The sequence below is a fragment of the Triticum dicoccoides genome, chromosome 1B (genome assembly GCF_002162155.2).
Source record: "Triticum dicoccoides isolate Atlit2015 ecotype Zavitan chromosome 1B, WEW_v2.0, whole genome shotgun sequence".
NCBI lineage: Eukaryota > Viridiplantae > Streptophyta > Magnoliopsida > Poales > Poaceae > Triticum > Triticum dicoccoides.
Window position 1 is genome coordinate 589,800,821 of NC_041381.1, and position 22,488 is coordinate 589,823,308.

Here is a 22,488-nt window from a genome sequence, read left to right on the forward strand (position 1 = left end):
TCATTTCCCATCAAAAGTATGTCATCCACATATAATATGAGAAGTGCTACAGAGCTCCCACTCACTTTCTTGTAAACGCAGCTTCTCCATTTGTCCGCATAAACCCAAATGCTTTGATCATCTCATCAAAGCGAATGTTCCAACTCCGAGATGCTTGCACCAACCCATAGATGGATCGCTGGAGCTTGCATACCTTGTTAGCATTCTTAGGATCGACAAAACCTTCCGGCTGCATCATATACAATTCTTCCTTAAGATAGCCGTTAAGGAATGCCGTTTTGACGTCCATTTGCCATATCTCATAATCATAGTATGCGACAATTGCTAACATGATTCAGACGGACTTCAGCTTCACTACGGGAGAGAAAGTCTCATCATAGTCAACCCCTTGAACTTGTCGATAACCCTTAGCGACAATTGAGCTTTATAGATGGTAACATTACCATCCGCGTTCGTCTTCTTCTTAAAAATCCATTTATTTTCTATCGCTCGCCGATCATCGGGCAAGTCTGTCAAAGTCCATACTTTGTTTCCATACATGGATCCTATCTCGAATTGCATGGCTTCAAGCCATTTGTTGGAATCTGGGCCCGCCATCACTTCTTCATAGTTCGAAGGTTCACCGTTGTCTAACAACATGATTTCCAGGACAGGGTTGCCATACCATTCTGGTGTGGAACATGTCCTTGTGGACCTACGAAGTTCAGTAGTAACTTGATCCGAAGTACCTTGATCATCATCATTAACTTCCTCTCTAGTCGGTGCAGGCACCACAGGAACATCTTCCTGAGCTGCGCTACTTACCGGTTCAAGAGGTAGTACTTCATCAAGTTCCACTTTCCTCCCACTTACTTCTTTCGAGAGAAACTCTTTCTCTAGAAAGGACCCATTCTTGGCAACAAAAATCTTGCCTTCGGATCTGAGGTAGAAGGTATACCGAATGGTTTCCTTAGGGTATCCTATGAAGACACATTTTTCCGACTTGGTTTCAAGCTTTTCAGGTTGAAGTTTCTTGACATAAGCATCGCAACCCCAAACTTTTAGAAATGACAGCTTAGGTTTCTTTCCAAACCATAATTCATACGGTGTCGTCTCAACGGATTTAGATGGTGCCCTATTTAAAGTGAATGTAGCTGTCTCTAAAGCGTATCCCCAAAATGATAGCGGTAAATCGGTAAGAGACATCATAGGCCGCACCATATCCAATAGAGTACGGTTACGATGTTCGGACATACTGTTACGCTGAGGTGTTCCAGGCGGCATGAGTTGTGAAACAATTCCACATTTGCTTAAGTGCGTACCAAACTCGTGACTTAAATATTCCCCCCCACGATCTGATCGTAAGAACTTTATTTTTCTGTCACGCTGATTCTCTACCTCATTCTGAAATTCCTTGAACTTTTCAAAGGTCTCAGACTTGTGTTTCATTAAGTAGACATACCCATATCTACTTAAGTCATCTGTGAGGGTGAGAACATAACGATAGCCACCGCGAGCCTCAACGCTCATTGGACCGCACACATCAGTATGTATAATTTCCAATAAGTTGGTTGCTCGCTCCATTGTTCCGGAGAACAGAGTCTTGGTCATTTTTCCATGAGGCATGGTTCGCACGTGTCGAATGATTCGAAATCAAGAGACTCCAAAAGTCCATCTGCATGGAGCTTCTTCATGCGTTTGACACCAATGTGACCAAGGCGGCAGTGTCATAGATATGTGGGACTATCATTATCAATCTTACATCTTTTGGAATTCACACTATGAATATGTGTAACATCACGTTCAAGATTCATTAAGAATAAACCATTGACCAGCGGGGCATGACCATAAAACATATCTCTCATATAAATAGAACAACCATTAATCTCGGATTTAAATGAGTAGCCATCTCGTATTAAACGAGATCCAGATACAATGTTCATGCTCAAAGCTGGTACTAAATAACAATTATTGAGGTTTAGAACTAATCCCGTAGGTAAATGTAGAGGTAGCGTGCCGACGGCAATCACATCGACCTTGGAACCATTCCTGACGTGCATCGTCACCTCGTCCTTCGCCAGTCTCCGCTTATTCCGAAGCTCCTGTTTTGAGTTATAAATATGAGCAACCGCACCGGTATCAAATACCCAGGAGCTACTATGAGTACTAGTAAGGTACACATCAATAACATGTATATCACATATACCTTTGGTGTTGTCGGCCTTCTTATCCGCTAAGTACTTGGGGCAGTTCCGCTTCCAGTGACCGTTCCCCTTGCAACAAAAGCACTCAGTCTCAGGTTTGGGTCCGTGCTTTGGCTTCTTCCCGGCAACTGGCTTACCGGGCGCGGCAACTCCCTTGCCGTCCTTCTTGAAGTTCTTCTTACCCTTGCCTTTCTTGAAACTAGTGGTTTTATTGACCATCAACACTTGATGTTCCTTTTTGATCTCCACCTCTGCTAATTTCAGCATTGGAAATACCTCAGGAATGGTTTTCACCATCCCCTGCATATTGTAGTTCATCACAAAGCTTTTGTAGCTAGGTGGGAGCGACTGAAGGATTCTGTCAATGACCGCCTCATTAGGGAGGTTAATGTCCAGCTGAGACAAGTGGTTGTGCAACCCAGACATTTTGAGTATGTGCTCGCTGACAGAACTATTCTCCTCCATCTTACAACTGTAGAACTTGTCGGAGACTTCATATCTCTCGACCCGGGCATGAGCTTCGAAAACCATTTTCAGCTCTTGGAACATCTCATATGCTCTGTGCTGCTCGAAACGCTTTTGGAGCCCCGGGTCTAAGCTGTAAAGCAAGCCGCACTGAACCAGGGAGTAATCATCAACACGCGACTGCCAAGCGTTCATAACGTCTTGGTTCGCTGGGGCGGGTGCTTCACCTAGCGGTGCTTCTAGGACATATGCTTTCTTGGCAGCTATGAGGATGATCCTCAAGTTCCGGACCCAGTCCATATAGTTGCTACCATCATCTTTCAGCTTGGTTTTCTCTAGGAGCGAGTTGAAGTTGAGGTTGACATGAGCGTGGGCCATTTGATCTATAAGACATTTTGCAAAAGTTTTAGACTAAGTTCATGATAATTAAGTTCATCTAATCAAATTATTTAATGAACTCCCACTTAGATAGACATCCCTCTAGTCATCTAAGTGATACATGATCCGAGTCAACTAGGCCGTGTCCGATCATCACGTGAGATGGACTAGTCATCAGTGGTGAACATCTTCATGTTGATCGTATCTTCTATACGACTCATGTTCGACCTTTCGGTCTCTTGTGTTCCGAGGCCATGTCTGTACATGCTAGGCTCGTCGAACCTAAGTGTTTTTGCATGTGTAAATCTGGCTTACACCCGTTGTATGTGAACGTTAGAATCTATCACACCCGATCATCACGTGGTGCTTCGAAACAATGAACTTTCGCAACGGTGCACAGTTAGGGGGAACACTTTCTTGAAATTATTATGAGGGATCATCTTATTTACTACCGTCGTTCTAAGCAAATAAGATGCAAAAACATGATAAACATCACATGCAATCAAATAGTGACATGATATGGCCAATGTCATTTTGCTCCTTTTGATCTCCATCTTTGGGGCGCCATGATCATCATCGTCACCGGCATGATACCATGATCTCCATCATCATGATCTCCATCATCATGTCTCCATGAAGTTGTCTCACCAACTATTACTTCTACTACTATAGCTAACGGTTTAGCAATGAAGTAAAGTAATCACATGGCGTTATTCAGTGACACGCAGGTCATACAATAAATAAAGACAACTCCTATGGCTCCTACCTATTGTCATACTCATCGATATGCAAGTCGTGATTCCTATTACAAGAACATGATCAATCTCATACATCACATATATTTCATTCATCACATCCTTTTTGGCCATATCACATCACAAGGCATATGCTACAAAAACAAGTTAGACGACCTCTAATTGTTGTTGCATGTTTTTACGTGGCTGCTATAGGGTTCTAGCAAGAACGTTTCTTACCTACACCAAAACCACAATGTGATATGCCAATTTCTATTTACTCTTCATAAGGACCCTTTTCATCGAATTTGATCCGACTAAAGTGGGAGAGAGAGACACCCGCTAGCCACCTTAGGCAACTAGTGCATGTTAGTCGGTGGAACCTGTCTCACGTAAGCGTACGTGTAAGGTCGGTCCGGGCCGCTTCATCCCACGATGCCGCCGAAACAAGATAAGACTAGTAGTGGCAAGTAAATTGACAAAATCGACGCCCACAACAAACTTGTGTTCTACTCGTGCATAAAAACTACGCATAGACCTAGCTCATGATGCCACTGTTGGGGATCGTTGCAGAAATTAAAAAAATTCTACGCATCACCAAGATCAATCTATGGAGTAACTAGCAACAAGAGAGAGGGGAGTGCATCTTCATACCCTTGAAGATCGCGAGATGGAAGCATTACAAGAACATGGATGAAGGAATCGTACTCGAAGCGATTCAGATCGCGGTGGATTCCGATCTTAGCTCCGAACAATGGCACCTCCGCGTTCAACACACGTGCATCTCGGTGACGTCTCCTGCGCCTTGATCCAGCAAGGAGGAGGGAGAGGTTGAGGAAGAGGGCTCCAACAGCAGCACGACGGCGTGGTGGTGATGGAGTGGCAGTACTCCGGCAGGGCTTCGCCAAGCTCTTACGGAGGATGAGAGGTGTTGGGGAGGGGAGGGGATGCGCCTTGGATGTGGTGTTGCAGCCCTCCCCTTGCCCCTCTATTTATAGGAGAAGGGGGAAGGGGGGCGGCCCCCTCTAGATGAGATCTAGAGGGGGGGCGGCGGCCAAGGGGAGGGGGCTTGCCCCCCAAGCAAGGGGGGGCGCCCCCTTTAGGGTCCCCCCCAACCCTAGGCGCATGGGCCCAAGGGGGTGGTGGCTCCCATCCCTCCAAGGGATGGTTCCCTTCCCTCTACAGCCCATTAGGCCCTCCGGGAGAGGTGGCCCCTCCCGGTGGACCCCCGAAACCCCTCCGATGGCCCCGGTACAATACCGGTATGCCCCCGAACATTTCCGGTGACCGTATGACAACTTCCCATATATAAATCTTCACCTCCGGACCATTCCGGAACTCATCATGACGTCCGGGATCTCATCCAGGACTCCGAACAACATTCGGTAATCACATACAAGTCTTCCTAATAACCCTAGCGCCATCGAACCTTAAGTGTGTAGACCCTACGGGTTCGGGAATCACGCAGACATGACCGAGACAGCTCTCCGGCCAATAACCAACAACGGGATCTGGATACCCATGTTGGTTCCCACATGTTCCACGATGATCTCATCGGATGAACCACGATGTCGAGGATTCAAGTAATCCCGTATGCAATTCCCTTTGTCAATCAGTACGTTACTTGCCCGAGATTCGATCATCGGTATCCCAATACCTGGTTCAATCTCGTTACCGGCAAGTCACTTTACTCGTTACATAATGCATGATCCCGTGACTAACCACTTAGTCACATTGAGCTCATTATGATGATGCATTACCGACTGGGCCCAGAGATACCTCTCTGTCATACGGAGTGACAAATTCCAGTCTCGATTCGTGCCAACCCAACAGACACTTTCGGAGATACCTGTAGTGCACCTTTATAGTCACCCAGTTACGTTGTGGCGTTTGGAGCACCCAAAGCACTACTACGGTATCCGGGAGTTACACAATCTCATGGTCTAAGGAACTGATACTTGACATTAGAAAAGCTTTAGCAAACGAACTACACAATCTTGTGCTATGCTTAGGATTGGGTCTTGTCCATCACATCATTCTTCTAATGATGTGATCTCGTTATCAGTGACATCCAATGTCCATAGTCAGGAAACCATGACCATCTGTTGATCAACAAGCTAGTCAACTAAAGGCTCACTAGGGACATGTTGTGGTCTATGTATTCACACATGTATCACGGTTTCCGGTTAATACAATTATAGCATGAACAATAGACAATTATCATGAACAAGGAAATGTAATAATAATCATTTTATTATTGCCTCTAGGGCATATTTCCAACAATTATCCATCACTGATCCAATGCCTACCTGCTTTTCACATCTTGTGTTTTGCTTATTTACTTTTCCGTTGCTACTGTTACAATTACTACAAAACTATTAGCTTTACTTTTGCCACTGTTACCTTTATTATCATACTACTTTGCTACTAAATACTTTGATGCAGATACTAAGTTATCCAGGTGTGGTTGAATTGAAAACTCAACTGCTAATACTCAATAATATTCTTTGGCTCCCATTGTGTCGAATCCATAAATTTGGGTTGAATACTTTACCCTCGAAAGCTGTTGCGATCTCCTAAACTTGTGGGTTATCACCAGGCCAGCTATTTTTTCTTTGTGAAAATGAGCCCAGTTTATTTTTTCTGAAGAATACCCAATCCAAGCCTACTTATTTTTCTACGCCCTAATGGGCTGCAACTCTTTCAAGACGCCTGCAAATCTTGAAAGTAATATGAAATGGGTTGTAAATATAAAAACAGATGACAAATTAGCAATTACTTTATAATTTCTGAATTTTTTCACATTTTCAGATTCCTATTTCACTGGGCATTAACCTAATTTAAATATATCTTCAAAGTACTTTAAATCTGGCTCGACATTTCGGTATTAAAAATAGTTTGGAACCCACAAAAATATGCGAAATTGGCATTGGCCAACCAAAAAACGACTGCAATAAATTGCATAAGAAGTTGCCATGAGCTATATATAAATTATTAAGAAAAAGAGGGAGTGGTCTGACTTGTGGGCCTGTTTAGTTGACGCGTATGCAAGATTTTTGTAGTTATTATATACGTCAACAAAGGATTCTAGCAGACGTAACCATTGGATGTCAATCCAACGGCCATTGTGTTTCTTCAATCTCTGATCTTCTTACTCCAGCCGCCAAAGCAGCGCTGGCGGGACCGCCTGCTCCCGCCTCCCATGACCGGCTGTGCTGCCGTGCAGGCCTCAGCGCCCCCTACTACTCCCACCGCTGGCCAGGGCATCCCTCTACTCACCCACACCCCCTGTTATTCTGCGGCGATGGCAGCCTCACACCGCAGCCGAACCGGTGAACCCTCGTACTCCTCTCCGCGCGGGCTTCCACTGTCGCGTCGTCCCCTTCCTTGGCCTCGTCGTCTTCCACCACCGTGGTGCTCTCGGCGCGACGTGGTCAATGTGGTCAATGGCCGACTTCCATCGGAAGAGTACTGTACGTGGAAAGGCTGACAGCTAGGTCCACGGCAGTCGCAAGGAAGTGTCTCCTTATTACGCGGAAAATAATTATTCCTCCACCTGACAGTAGGGACCCACCGGACGGGCCACCAATATTTCACAAAAAAATGTTTCCCCCTGACTGCTGGGACCCACCGGACGGGCCACCGTATTTCATGAAAAAAACGTTCCCCCCGCTGTCAGCTCGGACCCATCGGAAGTGCCTCCTTATTACGCACAAAAAAATGAATACCCCCTGCTAGCTAGGACCCACCTTGGTGGGAGGCTGACTTGTGGGCCTACTAAGTTGACTGGGACGGAGGCCTTTGTCAACTTTAGTCAATATATGAATGATTCTAGCTCAAGTGACCGTACGATGTCCATCCAACGGTCGCAGTGCTTCTTCAACCTCTAGTCTTCTTGCTCCAGCCGCCCAAAGTAGCGCCGGTCGTGCTACCTGCTCCTGCCGCCCGTGGCCGGCTGTGATGCCGCGGAGGCCTCACCGCCCCCTATTACTCCCACCGCTGGCCAGGCCATCCCTCTACGCCACCCACACCCCCTGTTATTCTGCGGCGACGGCAGCCTCACACCGCAGCCGAACGAGTGAACCCTCATACTCCTCTACGCATGGGCATCCACTGCCGCATCTTCCCCGGCTTCGCGTCATCCCCTTCCTAGCCTCGCCGTCGTCCACCGCCCTGGTGCTCTCGGCGCGGCGTGGTCAACATGGTCAAGGAACGACTTCCATCGGACGTGGACTGTACGTGGAGAGGCTGACAGCTGGGTCCACGGCCGCAGCAAGGAAGTGCCTCCTGATTACGCGGAAAATAATGACTCCTCCACCTGATAGCAGGGACCCACCGGATGGGCCACCATATTTCACAAAAAAAAAGTTTACCCCCTGACTGCTGGGACCCACCAGCTACACCTTCGCACGCAAGGAAGTGCGTCCGGGCAAAAGAAAAAAACAATTCGCCCCCTGACTGCTGGGACCCACCAGCTACATCTTCGCACGCAAGGAAGTTCCTAACAGTCGGGACCCACATGGTCGAAGCGTACGTAGTGTTGTCATTCTGGTCACGAACGTGTACGTACATATATACTGGTCGATGTAGAGGCGCGCACGTGTCATAGTAGAGGCGTGCACGTAGCATGTACACGTACGTCCAGAGGCCAGTGTGCAAGAAAGAAAATACGGCCACGTATGTGTGTGTACGGGCGGGATCTCAAACGCCTACTCGCGCATACGTACGGCCAGGGCTCGTGTACATGGCTGGGTCAGAACGGAGAAACAGCATCGTCGTCGTGTTCATGGGGAGCCAACCGGCTGGGTCGGAACAGAATGCGTCGGCGTGTTCATCGGGAGGGCTTAGATGGAACAGGCGATGGAAACGAGGCTTGGTGTACCGCAAAACGGAGGGAATGGCCTTGTGTTCGACCGGCCATGTTCGAAAGGGGATCCTGTTCATCGCGAGGGGTGTGGCGTACCGCAAAACGGAGGAAGCGGACCTCCTATGGTCGAAACGGGGGTCATGTTGATCGGGAGGGGTGTGGCGTACCGCAAAACGGATGAAACGGACTTGTGTTGGAGTGCTACGGTCGAAACGGGGGTCCTGTTCATCGGGAGGGGTGCGGCGTACCGCAAAATAGACGAAACGGACTTGTGTTGGAGCGCTGCGGTCGAAACGGGGGTCATGTTCATCGGGAGGGGTGTGGCGTACCGCAAAACAGGACTCCATGGGATAATGTTCATCTCCATCGTCGACCTCCTCCAGCCTCCACAGGCTACCGTCGACCTCCTCCAGACTCCACATGCTCCTGTTCATCCAGCCTCCACCACGCGCTACTCCACCGGCTACTGTTCAACCACCCCTCCACGGGCACCCCTCCACCATCTACTGTCCATCCAGCCTTCCACGGGGTCGTCCTGTTCATCCAGAGGCAACGCCACGGGGTCCTGCATCCATCCCCACCACTCACTGTTCATCCACCCCCCTGCAACGCTCACTGTTCATCCAGAGAGGCAGCATCGATCGGCTTCAGTTAGCAGCAGTAGCGAAGGAATTCGATTGGGTTCAGTTAACAGCCATCGATCGATCGCTATGGTTCAGTAATGCATAGCCTGCAGTGCAATCGCTCGGGTTCAGTTAGAGCCCAACGCCTCGCTCGGGTTCAGTTAGAGCCAACGCCTCGCACACACGCGCGTATGTGTATGAGAGAAACGTGCATCGCTCGGCCCCGACCGCCCACCGTAACCGGGAACTCCTCGAAATTTTCCTCGCCCTTGCTTCTACCACGGTTTTTTCCGTCATGAAAGGCCCAAAGAATGTCATGCAGCTGCATCTCCGGTCCGCCCAGGACGAAAAGCCCATTTTCTGTCATGATTTTTTGTCATAGAAGTAGGAGCCCACCACATCTATGATGATACCGGGTTTTGTCACAATTATCGTCATATAAGTGTCATATGTATGACAGAAAACAGTTTCGTTCGGCCCAAAATGTCACGAATGTGTCTTTTTTTTGTAGTGTATAGGCCCAAATAATGGTGAAGTGTCATGTAGTCGACGTTCACATAACACCACTAGAGGAAAGACAACATACATCTCATCAAAGTATCAAACGAATACCAAATTCACACGACTACTAATAGCAAGACTTCACCCATGTCCTTAGGAACAAACGTAACTACTCACAAAGCATATTCATATTCATAATCAGAGGAGTAATAATATGCATAAAGGATCTGAACATATGATCTTCCACCAAGTAAACCAATTAGTATCAACTACAAGGAGTAATCAATACTACTAGCAACCCACAGGTACCAATTTGTGGTTTTGATACAAGAGATGAACTAGGGTTTTGAGAGGAGATGGTGCTGGTGAAGATGTTGATGGAGATTGACCCCCTCCCGATGAGAGGATCATTGGTGGTGATGATGGTGATGATTTCCCCCTCCCGGAGAGAAGTTTCCCCGCCAGAACAGCTCTGCCGGAGCTCTAGATTGGTTCCGCCAAGGTTATGCCTCGTGGCGGCGGAGTTTCGTCCCGTAAGCTTGCCTCTGATTTTTTTCCAAGGTAAAAGCCTTCATATAGCAGAAGATGGGCACCGGAGGGCCACCAGAGGGCCCAGGAGACAGGGGGCGCGCCCAGTAGGGGTGGGCGCGCCCCCCACCCTCCTGGTCAGGGTGTGGGTCCCCTCTGGTAGTTTCTTCGCTCAATAATTCTTATTAATTCCAAAACTGACTTCCGTGGAGTTTCAGGATTTTTGGAGCTGTGCAGAATAGGTTTCCAATATTTGCTCCTTTTCCAGCTAGAATTCCAGCTGCCGGCATTCCCCCTCTTCATGGTAACCTTGTAAAATAAGAGAGAATAGCCATAAGTATTGAGATATAATGTGTAATAACAGCCCATAATGCAATAAATATTGATATAAAAGCATGATGCAAAATGGACGTATCAACTCCCCCAAGCTTAGACCTCGCTTGTCCTCAAGCGGAAGCCGAAATCGAAAAATATGCCCGCATGTTTAGAGATAGAGGTGTCGATAAAAATAAAATATGGACATGAGGGCATCATGATCATTCTTATAACAACAACATAAATAGATTTTACCATATGATTTCTTATGCTCAAGTAACAATCAATTCATAATGTCAAGTATGGTTCAGAAACTTCATTGGGAACTAACAAACTATAATCTCAGTCATTCAAGCAATTGCAATTTATCATAACATCGGAAAGAGTCAAGAATGGAGCTTTTCAGCAAGTCCACATACTCAACTATCATATAGTCTTCTACAATTGCTAACACTCATGCAGTACTTGTGGTTATGGAGTTTCAACCGGACACTGAGAAAGATAGGGGCTTATTGTGTTGCCTCCCAACGTATTCACCTTTGGGTGATGTCAACAATAATAATCCATGCTAACTTACATCCAATTGGATATATATCAAGATCTTTCAAACACGAGGAGCTTGCCAAAGGATAAAATGAAAAAGGGAAAGGTGGAGATCACCTTGACTCAAGCATAAAGTAAAACATAAAGCAAAATTCTTAAATATTCCAAAATGGATAAAAATGCCATTATAATTGTTTTGGAGTCGGTTTACTTATCGTACCACATACCTATTCCTTTTCGGAGTCTGGAACGTTCTAGAAAGTGTCCCTTATGTATTCCTCCAGGGTTACGGTCTCAACAATATTAGTTTCAACATTGGTAGGATTACCTCAGATATAATGTTTGATTCTTTGACCGTTCACCACCCTCGGACTTGTGCCTTTGAAGTTGTTGATTTTTATGGCACCAGAACGATAGACCTCCTCGATAATGTAAGGACCTTCCCATTTGGAGAGAAGTTTTCCTGCAAAAAATCTTAAACGAGAGTTGAATAATAACACATAATCACCTACATTAAACTCACGTTTTTGTATCCTTTTATCATGCCAGCATTTGACTTTTTCTTTGAATAGCTTGGCATTCTCATAGGCTTGGGTTCTCCATTCATCAAGTGAGCTAATATCAAATAACCTCTTCTCACCGGCAAGTTTGAAGTCATAGTTGAGCTCTTTATAATAGCCCAATAAGCCTTATGTTCAAGTTCTAGAGGTAAGTGACATGCTTTTCCATAAACCATCTTATACAGAGACATACCCATAGGATTTTTGTATGCAGTTCTATAGGCCCATAATGCATCATCAAGTTTTTTGGACCAATTCTTTCTAGATCTATTCACAGTCTTTTGCAAAATTAATTTGAGCTCTCTATTGCTCAACTCTACTTGACCACTAGACTGCGGGGTGATAAGGAGATGTGATTCTATTATTAACATCATACTTAGCAAGCATCTTACGGAAAGCACCATGAATAAATGTGAACCACCATCAGTCATAAGATATCTAGGGACTCCAAACCTCGGAAAAATAACTTCTTTAAGCATTTTAATAGAAGTGTTATGATCAACACTACTAGTTGGAATAGCTTCTACCCACTTAGTAACGTAATCAACAACAACTAGAATATGTGCGTAACCATTAGAGGCAGGAAAAGGTCCCATATAATCAAAGCCCCAAACATCAAACGGTTCAATAACAAGAGAATAATTCATAGGCATTTCTTGACGTCTACTAATATTACCAATTCTTTGACATTCATCACAAGATAGGACAGACTTACGAGCATCTTTGAAGAGAGTAGGCCAATAAAAACCAGATTCCAATACCCTATGTGTAGTTCTATCTCCAGCGTGGTGTCCTCCATAGGATTCAGAGTGACACTTGCGTAGGATCTGTTCCTGTTCATGCTCAGGTACACAACGTCTAATAACACCATATACTCCTTCTTTATAAAGGTGTGGGTCATCCCAGAAATAATGTCTTAAATCATAAAAGAACTTTTCTTTTGCTGGTATGTGAAACTAGGTGGTATAAATTTAGCAACAATGTAATTAGCATAATCAGCATACCACGGAGCAGTACGAGAAGCATTAATGACCGTTAATTGTTCATTAGGAAAGCTATCATCAATAGCTAGTGGGTCATCAAGAACATTCTCTAACCTAGAAAAGTTGTCTGCAACGGGGTTCTCAACTCCCTTCCTATCAATAATATGCAAATCAAATTCTTGGAGAAAGAGAACCCATCTAATGAGTCTAGGCTTAGCATCTTTCTTTTCCATAAGATATTTAATAGCAGCATGATCAGTGTGAATAGTAGCTTTGGAATCAACAATATAAGGTCTAAACTTGTCACAAGCAAACACAACTGCTAAGAATTATTTTTCAGTAGTAGCATAATTTCTTTGGGAAGTATCAAGAGTCTTACTAGCATACTGGATAACATTCAATTTCTTATCAACTCTTTGCCCTAGAACAACACCTACATCATAATCACTAGCATCACACATAATCTCAAAGGGTAAATTCCAATCAGGTGGTTGAACAATAGGTGCGGTGATCAAAGCTTTATTAAGTATTTCAAATGCTTCTACACAATCATCATCAAAGACAAAAGGGATATCTTTTTGCAATAAATTAGTCAGAGGCCTAGAGATTTTAGAAAAGTCCTTAATGAACCTCCTATAGAAACCGGCATGACCAAGGAAACTTCTTATACCTTTTATGTCCTTGGGACATGGAATCTTTTCAATAGCATCAACTTTAGCTTTATCAACTTCAATACCTCTCTCAGAAATCTTATGCCCAAAGACAATGCCTTCATTAACCATAAAGTGGCACTTTTCCCAATTCAAGACGAGACTAGTGTCTTCGCATCTATGCAAAACTCGATCAAGGTTGCTCAAGCAATCATTAAAAGAGGATCCATAAACGGAGAAATCATCCATGAATAGCTCACAAATCTTTTCACAAAAGTCATAGAATATAGCCATCATGCATCTTTGAAAGGTAGCAGGTGCATTACATAAACCAAAAGGCATACGTCTATAAGCAAAAGTACCGAAAGGGCAAGTAAAAGTGGTTTTTGATTGATCCTTCGCTGACATAGGTATTTGAGAGAAACCAGAATAACCATCTAAAAAGCAGAAATGTGTGTGTTTGGATAGTCTTTCTATCATTTGATCGATAAAAGGTAAAGGGTAAGGATCTTTCTTAGTAGCTTTATTTAGTTTACGGAAATCAATTACCATCCTATAACCTGTAATAACTCTTTGCGGGATCAATTCATCTTTATCATTAGGAATGACAGTAATACCTCCCTTTTTAGGAACACAATGGACAGGGCTTACCCAATCACTATCAGCAACGGGATAAATTATACCTGCCTCAAGGAGCTTTAGTATCTTCTTTCTTACCACTTCTTTCATCTTAGGATTCAATCGTCGTTGAGGATCTCTAACTGGTTTGGCATCGTCCTCCAAATTAATTTTGTGTTGGCATAACGTGGGACTAATGCCCTTGAGATCATCCAGAGTATATCCAATAGCAGCATGGTGCTTCTTCAGAGTTATCAATAATCTTTCTTCTTCTTGCTCTAAAAGGTTAGCACTAATAATAACAAGATATATTTTCTTTTCATCAAGATAAGCATACTTAAGATTATCAGGTAACGGTTTGAGTTCAAACACGGGATCACCCTTGGGTGGAGGGGGATCCCCTAAATTTCAACGGGTAGGTTGTGTTTCAGAATAGGTTCCTGTTGAAGGAACACTTCATCTATTTCCCTTCTTTCCTTCATAAACATATCATTTTCATGGTCTAGCAGATATTGTTCTAACGGATCAGTAGGAGGCACGACAATAGAAGCAAGACCAATAATCTCGTCCTTACTAGGTGATTCTCTATCATGAGGTTGTCTACGAAACTTAGCAAAATTAAACTCATGAGACACATCCTCTAAGCCAATTGTAACAGTATCCTTTTCATAATCAATCCTAGCATTAACAGTATTCAAGAAGGGTCTACCAAAAATAATGGGACAAAAGTCATCTTGTGGGGAACCAAGAACAAGAAAATCAGCAGGATATTTAACCTTCCCACACAAGACTTCAACATCTCTAACAATCCCAAATGGCTTAATAGTATCCCTATTGGCAAGCTTAATAGTAACATCTATATCTTCCATTTCAGTGGGTGCAATATCATGCATAATTTATTTATATAAGTCATAGGGTATTGTACTAGCACTAGCACCCATATCACATAAGCCATGATAACAATGATCTCCTATTTTAACAGAAATAACAGGCATGCCTACAACAGGTCTATGTATCTTAGCATCTAGTCTAGCAATATTAGCAGTCTCACCACAGAAATAAATAACATGCCCATCTAAATTATCATCCAAGAGATCTTTAACCATAGCAATACTAGGTTCAACTTTTATTTGCTCAGGAGATGTATAAGTCCTAGTATTACTCTTACGAACAACAGTCGAAGTTTTAGCATGATCCTTTATCCTAACAGGAAAAGGAGGTTTCTCAACATAAGTAGTAGGAACAATAGGATCACTATAAGTGACAGTCTTTTCTTCAACTGTAATAGGTGCAACTACTTTTACTTCAATGGGAGGATTATATTTCAACCAATTCTCCTTAGGGAGATCAACGTGAGTAGCAAAAGATTCACAGAAAGCAGCTACTATCTCAGAGTCAAGTCCATACTTAGCGCTAAATCCACGAAAAACATCGGTATCCATAAAAGATTTAACACAATCAACCTTAGGTGTCATACCTGACTCCTTACCATCGTCGGAACCCCAATCTTCAGAGTTGCATTTAATTCTTTCCAATAAATCCCATTTGAATTCAATAGTCTTCAGCATATAAGAACCAGCACAAGAAGTATCAAGCATGTTGCGATCATTGGGAGAAAGCCGAGCATAAAAATTTTGAATAATCATTTCTCTGGAGAGCTCATGATTGGGGCATGAATATAACATTGATTTAAGCCTCCCCCAAGCTTGAGCGATGCTTTCTCTTTCGCGAGGCCAGAAATTATATATGTAATTACGATCATGATGAACAAGATGCATATGATAGAACTTCTGATGAAATTCCAACTTCAATCGTTTATAATTCCAAGATCCTGTATCATCACATAGCTTATACCATGTCAATGCATCTCCCTTCAAAGATAAAGGGAAGACCTTCATTTTGACAACATCGTCGGGAATACCTGCAAGCTTAAATAATCCACAAACTTCATCCACAAAGATAAGGTGTAAATCGGGATGCAATGTTCCATTTCCTCCAAATGGATTAGCTAGCAGTTTCTCTATCATACCCAAAGGAATCTCAAAGTGAATATTTTCAGTAGGTTCTGTAGGTTGAGGAGCAACTCTTTGCTCTTCTGGTCGGGGTGAGGATACCCTGAACAGGCCCCTCAAAGGATCAGTTTCCATAGTAACAAGTGACAGAAAATTTTAGCACACTATATAAATGTTTCCTTACCAAGTTCCACTCACCAAAGGCGCTACACTCCCCGGCTACGGTGCCAGAAAAGAGTCTTGATGACCCACAAGTATATGGGATCTATCGTAGTCCTTTCAATAAGTAAGAGTGTCGAACCCAACGAGGAGCAGAAGGAAATGACAAGCGGTTTTCAGTAAGGTTTTCTCTGCAAGCACTGAAAATGTAGGTAACAGATAGTTTTGTGATAAGATAAATTGTAACGAGTAACAAGCAATGAAAGTAAATAAAGTGCATCAAGGTGGCCCAACCCTTTTTGTAGCAAAGGACAAGCCTGGACAATTTCTTATAATGAGAAAGAGCTCCCGAGGACACATGGGAATTATCGTCAAGCTAGTTTTCATCACGCTCATATGATTCGCGTTCGGTACTTTGATAATTTGATATGTGGGTGGAGCGGTGCTTGGGTACTGCCCTTACTTGGACAAGCATCCCATTTATGATTAACCCCTATTGCAAGCATCCACAACTACAAAAGAAGTATTAAGGTAAACCTAACCACAACATTAAACATATGGATCCAAATCGGCCCCTTACGAAGCAACGCATAAACTAGAGTTTAAGCTTTTGTCACTCTAGCAACCCATCATCTAATTATTACTTCCCAATGCCTTCCTCTAGGCCCAAATAATGGTGAAGTGTCATGTAGTCAATGTTCACATAACACCACTAGAGGAAAGACAACATACATCTCATCAAAATGTCGAACGAATGCCAAATTCACATGACTACTAATAGCAAGACTTCACCCATGTCCTCAGGAACAAACGTAACTACTCACAAAGCATATTCATGTTCATAATCAGAGGAGTAATAATATGCATAAAGGATATGAACATATGATCTTCCACCAAGTAAACCAATTAGCATCAACTACAAGGAGTAATCAACACTACTAGCAACCCACAGGTACCAATTTGTGGTTTTGATACAAGATTGGATACAAGAGATGAACTAGGGTTTTGAGAGGAGATGGTGCTGGTGAAGATGTTGATGGAGATTGACCCCCTCCCGATGAGAGGATCGTTGGTGATGACGATGGTGATGATTTCCCCCTCCCGGAGGGAAGTTTCCCCGCCAGAACAGCTCTCCCGGAGCTCTAGATTGGTTCCGCCAAGGTTCCGCCTCGTGGCGGCAGAGTTTCGTCCCGTAAGCTTGCCTCTGATTTTTTCCAGGGTAAAAGCCTTCATATAGCAGAAGATGGGCACCGGAGGCCCACCAGGGGGCCCAGGAGACAGGGGGCGCGCCCCCACCCTCCTGGCCAGGGTGTGGGCCCCCTCTGGTAGTTTCTTCGCTCAATAATTCTTATTAATTCCAAAATTGACTTCCGTGGAGTTTTAGGATTTTTGGAGCTGTCCAGAATAGGTTTCCAATATTTGCTCCTTTTTCAGCCAGAATTCCAGCTGCCGGCATTCCCCCTCTTCATGGTAAACCTTGTAAAATAAGAGAGAATAGCCATAAGTATTGAGATATAATATGTAATAACAACCCATAATGCAATAAATATTGATATAAAAGCATGATGCAAAATGGACGTATCAATAGTCAACTTATTTATCTGCCGTAAATTAACATCAATACACATATAATAACCACAAATACACCCTGATAGTAGAAGCTATATTACCGCCTAGGGCGCTTAAGCACCGCCTAGGCACTAGGCGAAGGCCAACCGCCTCGCTTACGCCTACCGCTTTTTCCAACCTTGCCTGCTACATTAGTGATCTCCAGCATGGCGGAGGGTCTCTAATGATAGGGAATTGAGGTCGAGCAAGTAAGCCCACACCCATGAATATTCGAGTTTTCCTCATACTTGTTCTCCTTGCCGACGAGTCCATCAAGACGATCCAAAGCTACTCGACATGGAGTTTTTGGTACATACTTCTATTAACCATGTCTACCTTGATATGTGGTTGCATGTTGCATATGGTGTCTATCTTGTAATGCTTCTAATTAGGGTAAATTGCATCTGCTTAGTTAACACATTATACCTGTAAATATGACATGCCTTCCTATTTTTGGTACATACTACGTCTTTCTATTAACCATGTTCTTACATCATACTAATTTTCTTGTGTATCCCTCATCAATCACTTCTGTCGAGACACCTTCAAGTTGACAGTGTAATATTGGTTGCATCTTGCATATCATTTCAAACATGTATTGCCTCTAATTTGTTGAAGTGCCACTTATAATGAGACACATCTAACTTGGTAGAGTGATTTTGGTTGGATCTTTCGTATGGTGTTTAGATTGCATTGCTTCCAATTTGTTGAAATGCCTCATGCTTACGTTTTTCATACATATTCCATCCTCCTACAATGTGGTTGCCTTACATAAAAGTTGTGTTTGTCAGTATCATGCATCAACGAATTTGGAAGTGCGAATTTCATTCCTTTTTCTTGTGTGTTTACTTGACAAGGCAAAATCTAAAAGGACGAAGGCACGGAATGATGGTGGTCCTTTGGAGCAACCGAAACAGATGACCTCTGCAGATTCTCCTGCTACTCTTACTCCAGTGCAAGTTCCAAAACTCACCCCCCCTACTCCACAGCCCCAAGTGCATGCTCTAACATGGCAGTGTGATATCTGGTTGCATGTTGCATATGGTGTCTAGCTTGTATTGCTCCTAATTTATTAAATTGCATCTCCTTAGCTTACACATTATACATGTGAATATGACACACCTTTCTATTTTGGTACATACTACATCTGCCTATCACACCATGTTCTTACGTCAAACTACTGTTCTTGTGTATCCTGCATCTATCACTTATGATGAGACAGTCACGCCCGTGGGTTAGTACGAGATGCGCTACTCTTATAAAGAGTGCAGTTTCATCCTCCCCACATGATTCTCAAGAAACAACAAGCCTAAATGAAGATATTGAACGTAGCTCTGTACTTGAAGACCAAATTTACCCTACACCAACATCGCAGGTGGTTGCTCTAACTTCGCAATGTGATATGTGGATGCATGTTGCATACGGTGTCTAACTTGTAATGCTTCTAATTAGGGTAAATTGCATCTGCTTAGTTTACACATTATACCTGTGAATATGACATGCCTTCCTATTTTTGGTACATAATACATCTATCTGTTAACCATGTTCTTACATGAAACTACCTCTCTTCTATATCCTGCGTCAATCACTTACGATGAGACACCTTTATCCGTTGCATATTGCATATGATTTCTAGCATGTTGCCATGTATTGCTTCAAATTTGGTCAATACATTTATGACGGTCGTTTATGGGCCGAAAGTTTCAAGGGCCAAAAAATGGGCCCAAATGAAGCAGGACCTTTAACAGGCCGGAAACACACCGGCCCGTAATTCGGCCCAAATACTTAGTGGACTGTTAGCGGGCCAGAAGTGGCCATGGGCTGCGATGTTGAAAAGTTTAGAATGGGCCGTTGACGGGCCGATTTGACAATAGCCATACGGGCCTTAACTATGAATGGGTCGTCTGCAAGTAGGCCGTTAATGGGCCAACCCGCTAATTTTGACTAGGCCAGTCTTTTTAACCTAAATGGGTCGTCGTTGGGCTTTGCCATGTGCCGACGTATCATAGGCGCCTCCTGTCCATTGGGCAGTTGACATCTGTCCTTTTTGGGTGCTGACACCTGGTTCCTCTGGCCAATGAGAAATTTACATGTGGAAAATCCCCATTGGTTGTGGTTGTTAGCGGGTGACGGTGTCCTGGACTAGGGGGTACTCAACGCGTCGTCTCCCGATCAGTTGGATTGGGCCGAGGACCCCCATGGCCGTATACTCATGGGCCAGTCCGGACAGCTGTCGCATTCAAGGAAGAATCCACAAGACTTGGCGATCAAGACAAGGACTCCCCCCCCCCACCGGCGTATTCGGCTAGGACTCTTGTTATCCTAGGCCTCTGGTGCATTATATAAACCGGGGCCAGGCTAGTCGATAGACATATACAACAATCATACCATAGGCTAGCTTCTAGGGTTTAGCCTCTCTGATCTCGTGGTAGATCAACTCTTGTACTACCCATATCATCAATATTAATCAAGCAGGAGTAGGGTTTTACCTCCATCGAGAGGGCCCGAACATGGGTAAACATTGTGTCCCTTGCCTCCTGTTACCATTGATCCTAAGACGCACTGCTTGGGACCCCCTACCCGAGATCCGCCGGTTTTGACACCGACAACGGGTTATCGGATCCAAAACGGACCCAATAGCTTAACGGCGACCCGTTACGGTGGATGCCACGTGTCGGTCACCCTTGACAAAAGCACTTCTATGACACGCGATTTATCGTCATGAAAGTGGACACTTCCGTGATGATAATTTTGGTAATGTCATGGAACACTTCTACGATAGCACAGGTATGACTATCTTGATTCTGTCATAAAATTGTCATGGATGTACATGCATGACAAAAAAGTGACCTACTGTGACAAACACGTATCATCACAGAAGTGTATTTTTTTGTACTGGTGGCCATGAGCACGGGGCCGATGCCGCAGGTCGTCGCCAGGGCCGACTCCTCCTCTGCTCCGCCACCTCTCTCCTTCCCGCCGGAGTTTTCACCCCGGCCTCGGTTCGCTGCGACTGTGCAAGCTCCGGTGAGTCAAACCCCCTCAATGTTGCTCGTAGATGTAGATTAGGGGTTTATTTCTTAGGCATGTGTTATTACTTAGTGGATTTAATATGATTAGATAGGATTCGAGTAGATCCGATTGGATGCGATCCCAATCGAATCCAATTGAACCGATCTGTTCTTGTTTCCTACAGTGTGTGTCCTAGGATAATTTTCTTTTGCTACTGCTAGTGTGTCCTAGGATATGTGTTCATGCTAGTAGTTGTGTTCATGTTATAATCCCTAATGGTAGTGTGCTTTGCTAGGATCTGTGTTCATGGTAGGGTCTTGCTAGGATCTGTGTTCATGCAAATGGTGTGTTCATGTTCATGTTGTTGTTCATGTTGCTACATACATGTTCAAGTTAGGGTTTGTGTTGATTGTTATACGTGCATGTAGTATGACCATTTTAGGATGCTGCCAAATGTGCATGGGTGCACATGAGTGCTATTGGCACTTCATGTTGCTATTTTTAGATGTTTCCATGCTTAGGATAGTGCACTGATGAGTGGCAGTTGCAGAAAAGCAGATGTCACTGATCAGTGGCATTTGCTCATGGGCAAGTACCACTCAGTGGCATTTGCCCAACATCAAGTGCCATTGATTGCCACTGATTAGTGGACTTGCCCAACAGCAAGTGCCACTGATCAGTGGCATATGCCCAACAGCAAGTGCCATTGATATGTGGCATTTGGCAAAGAGTTTGTGCATTAATCAGTGGCATTTGCTCTTGGGAAAATGTCTTTGATCAGTGCCATTTTGCAAAGAGTTTGTGCACCAATACTTGTCATCTTACCTGATGACAAGATATTGAAGAGTGACTGGGATGTAGCGGGTGGAGGAGCTCAGGTGGTGGCCGGAGCTGAGGGCGCCAAGGATTTCATCCCCACGAACAGGTGGCTCGGGACGGTGGACCTGCCTGGCAGGACCGCCTTCATGAGCCTGCCTCGTTCAAGGGGACGATCTCCGAGGCAGGGCCACGAGGAGGGGGCCCGGGAGCTGCTGCGCTTCTACTAGCAGATCAAGGACAAGGAGGACCTCGCCATGCTCGTCGTCCCTCGCAAGTTCGTGGAGATGATGAACACCTAGCTGGTCATCAAGCGGCTCCTGCACGTGGTCAGGCTGTCGACGAACAAGCGGTGCGTGTTCTGGGTGCAGGTCCAGAACTTCGAGGTGCACATGGTGCTTGGCCGGGGCTGGAACTACTTTTGCCGCCACCATCGGATCGTCCCCAACGACCTCGTCGTTATGCGCATCTCAGGACTCGGACTGAAGGTTCAGATCTACAACCACGACTCCTCGGTCATGTGCAGGTTTTGTTGCAGCAGGCACAACTGCGTTGGTGACACTGAGCATGCTATGTAGTGAAGTAAGGTGTTAGTGTTGAACTTTTATGGTGTGTGGCTAGACTTATGGTACTTGTTTTGAGAACTTGTTTATATTTTGGCCAGGAGCAGCACCCTGACGTGGAGCAGGGAAGGAGGATGCTCCATTGTTAATCTTAAGTAGTTTGCTGTCATTTCCTTACTTGCTTTGTTTGATTTCATTTGGTTGCTTGTTTTGTTTGATCTCATATGTGCTTGCTGTTGTGCTGATTATGTGGTGGTAAGGCCACCACATTTGAATGGGGTGAGCAGAACACAAACGATGTTTGCAACCAAACAACCGAAGTTTGCATCTGCTCACACCCTAAGCACAAAAACGACAACCAAACAACCGG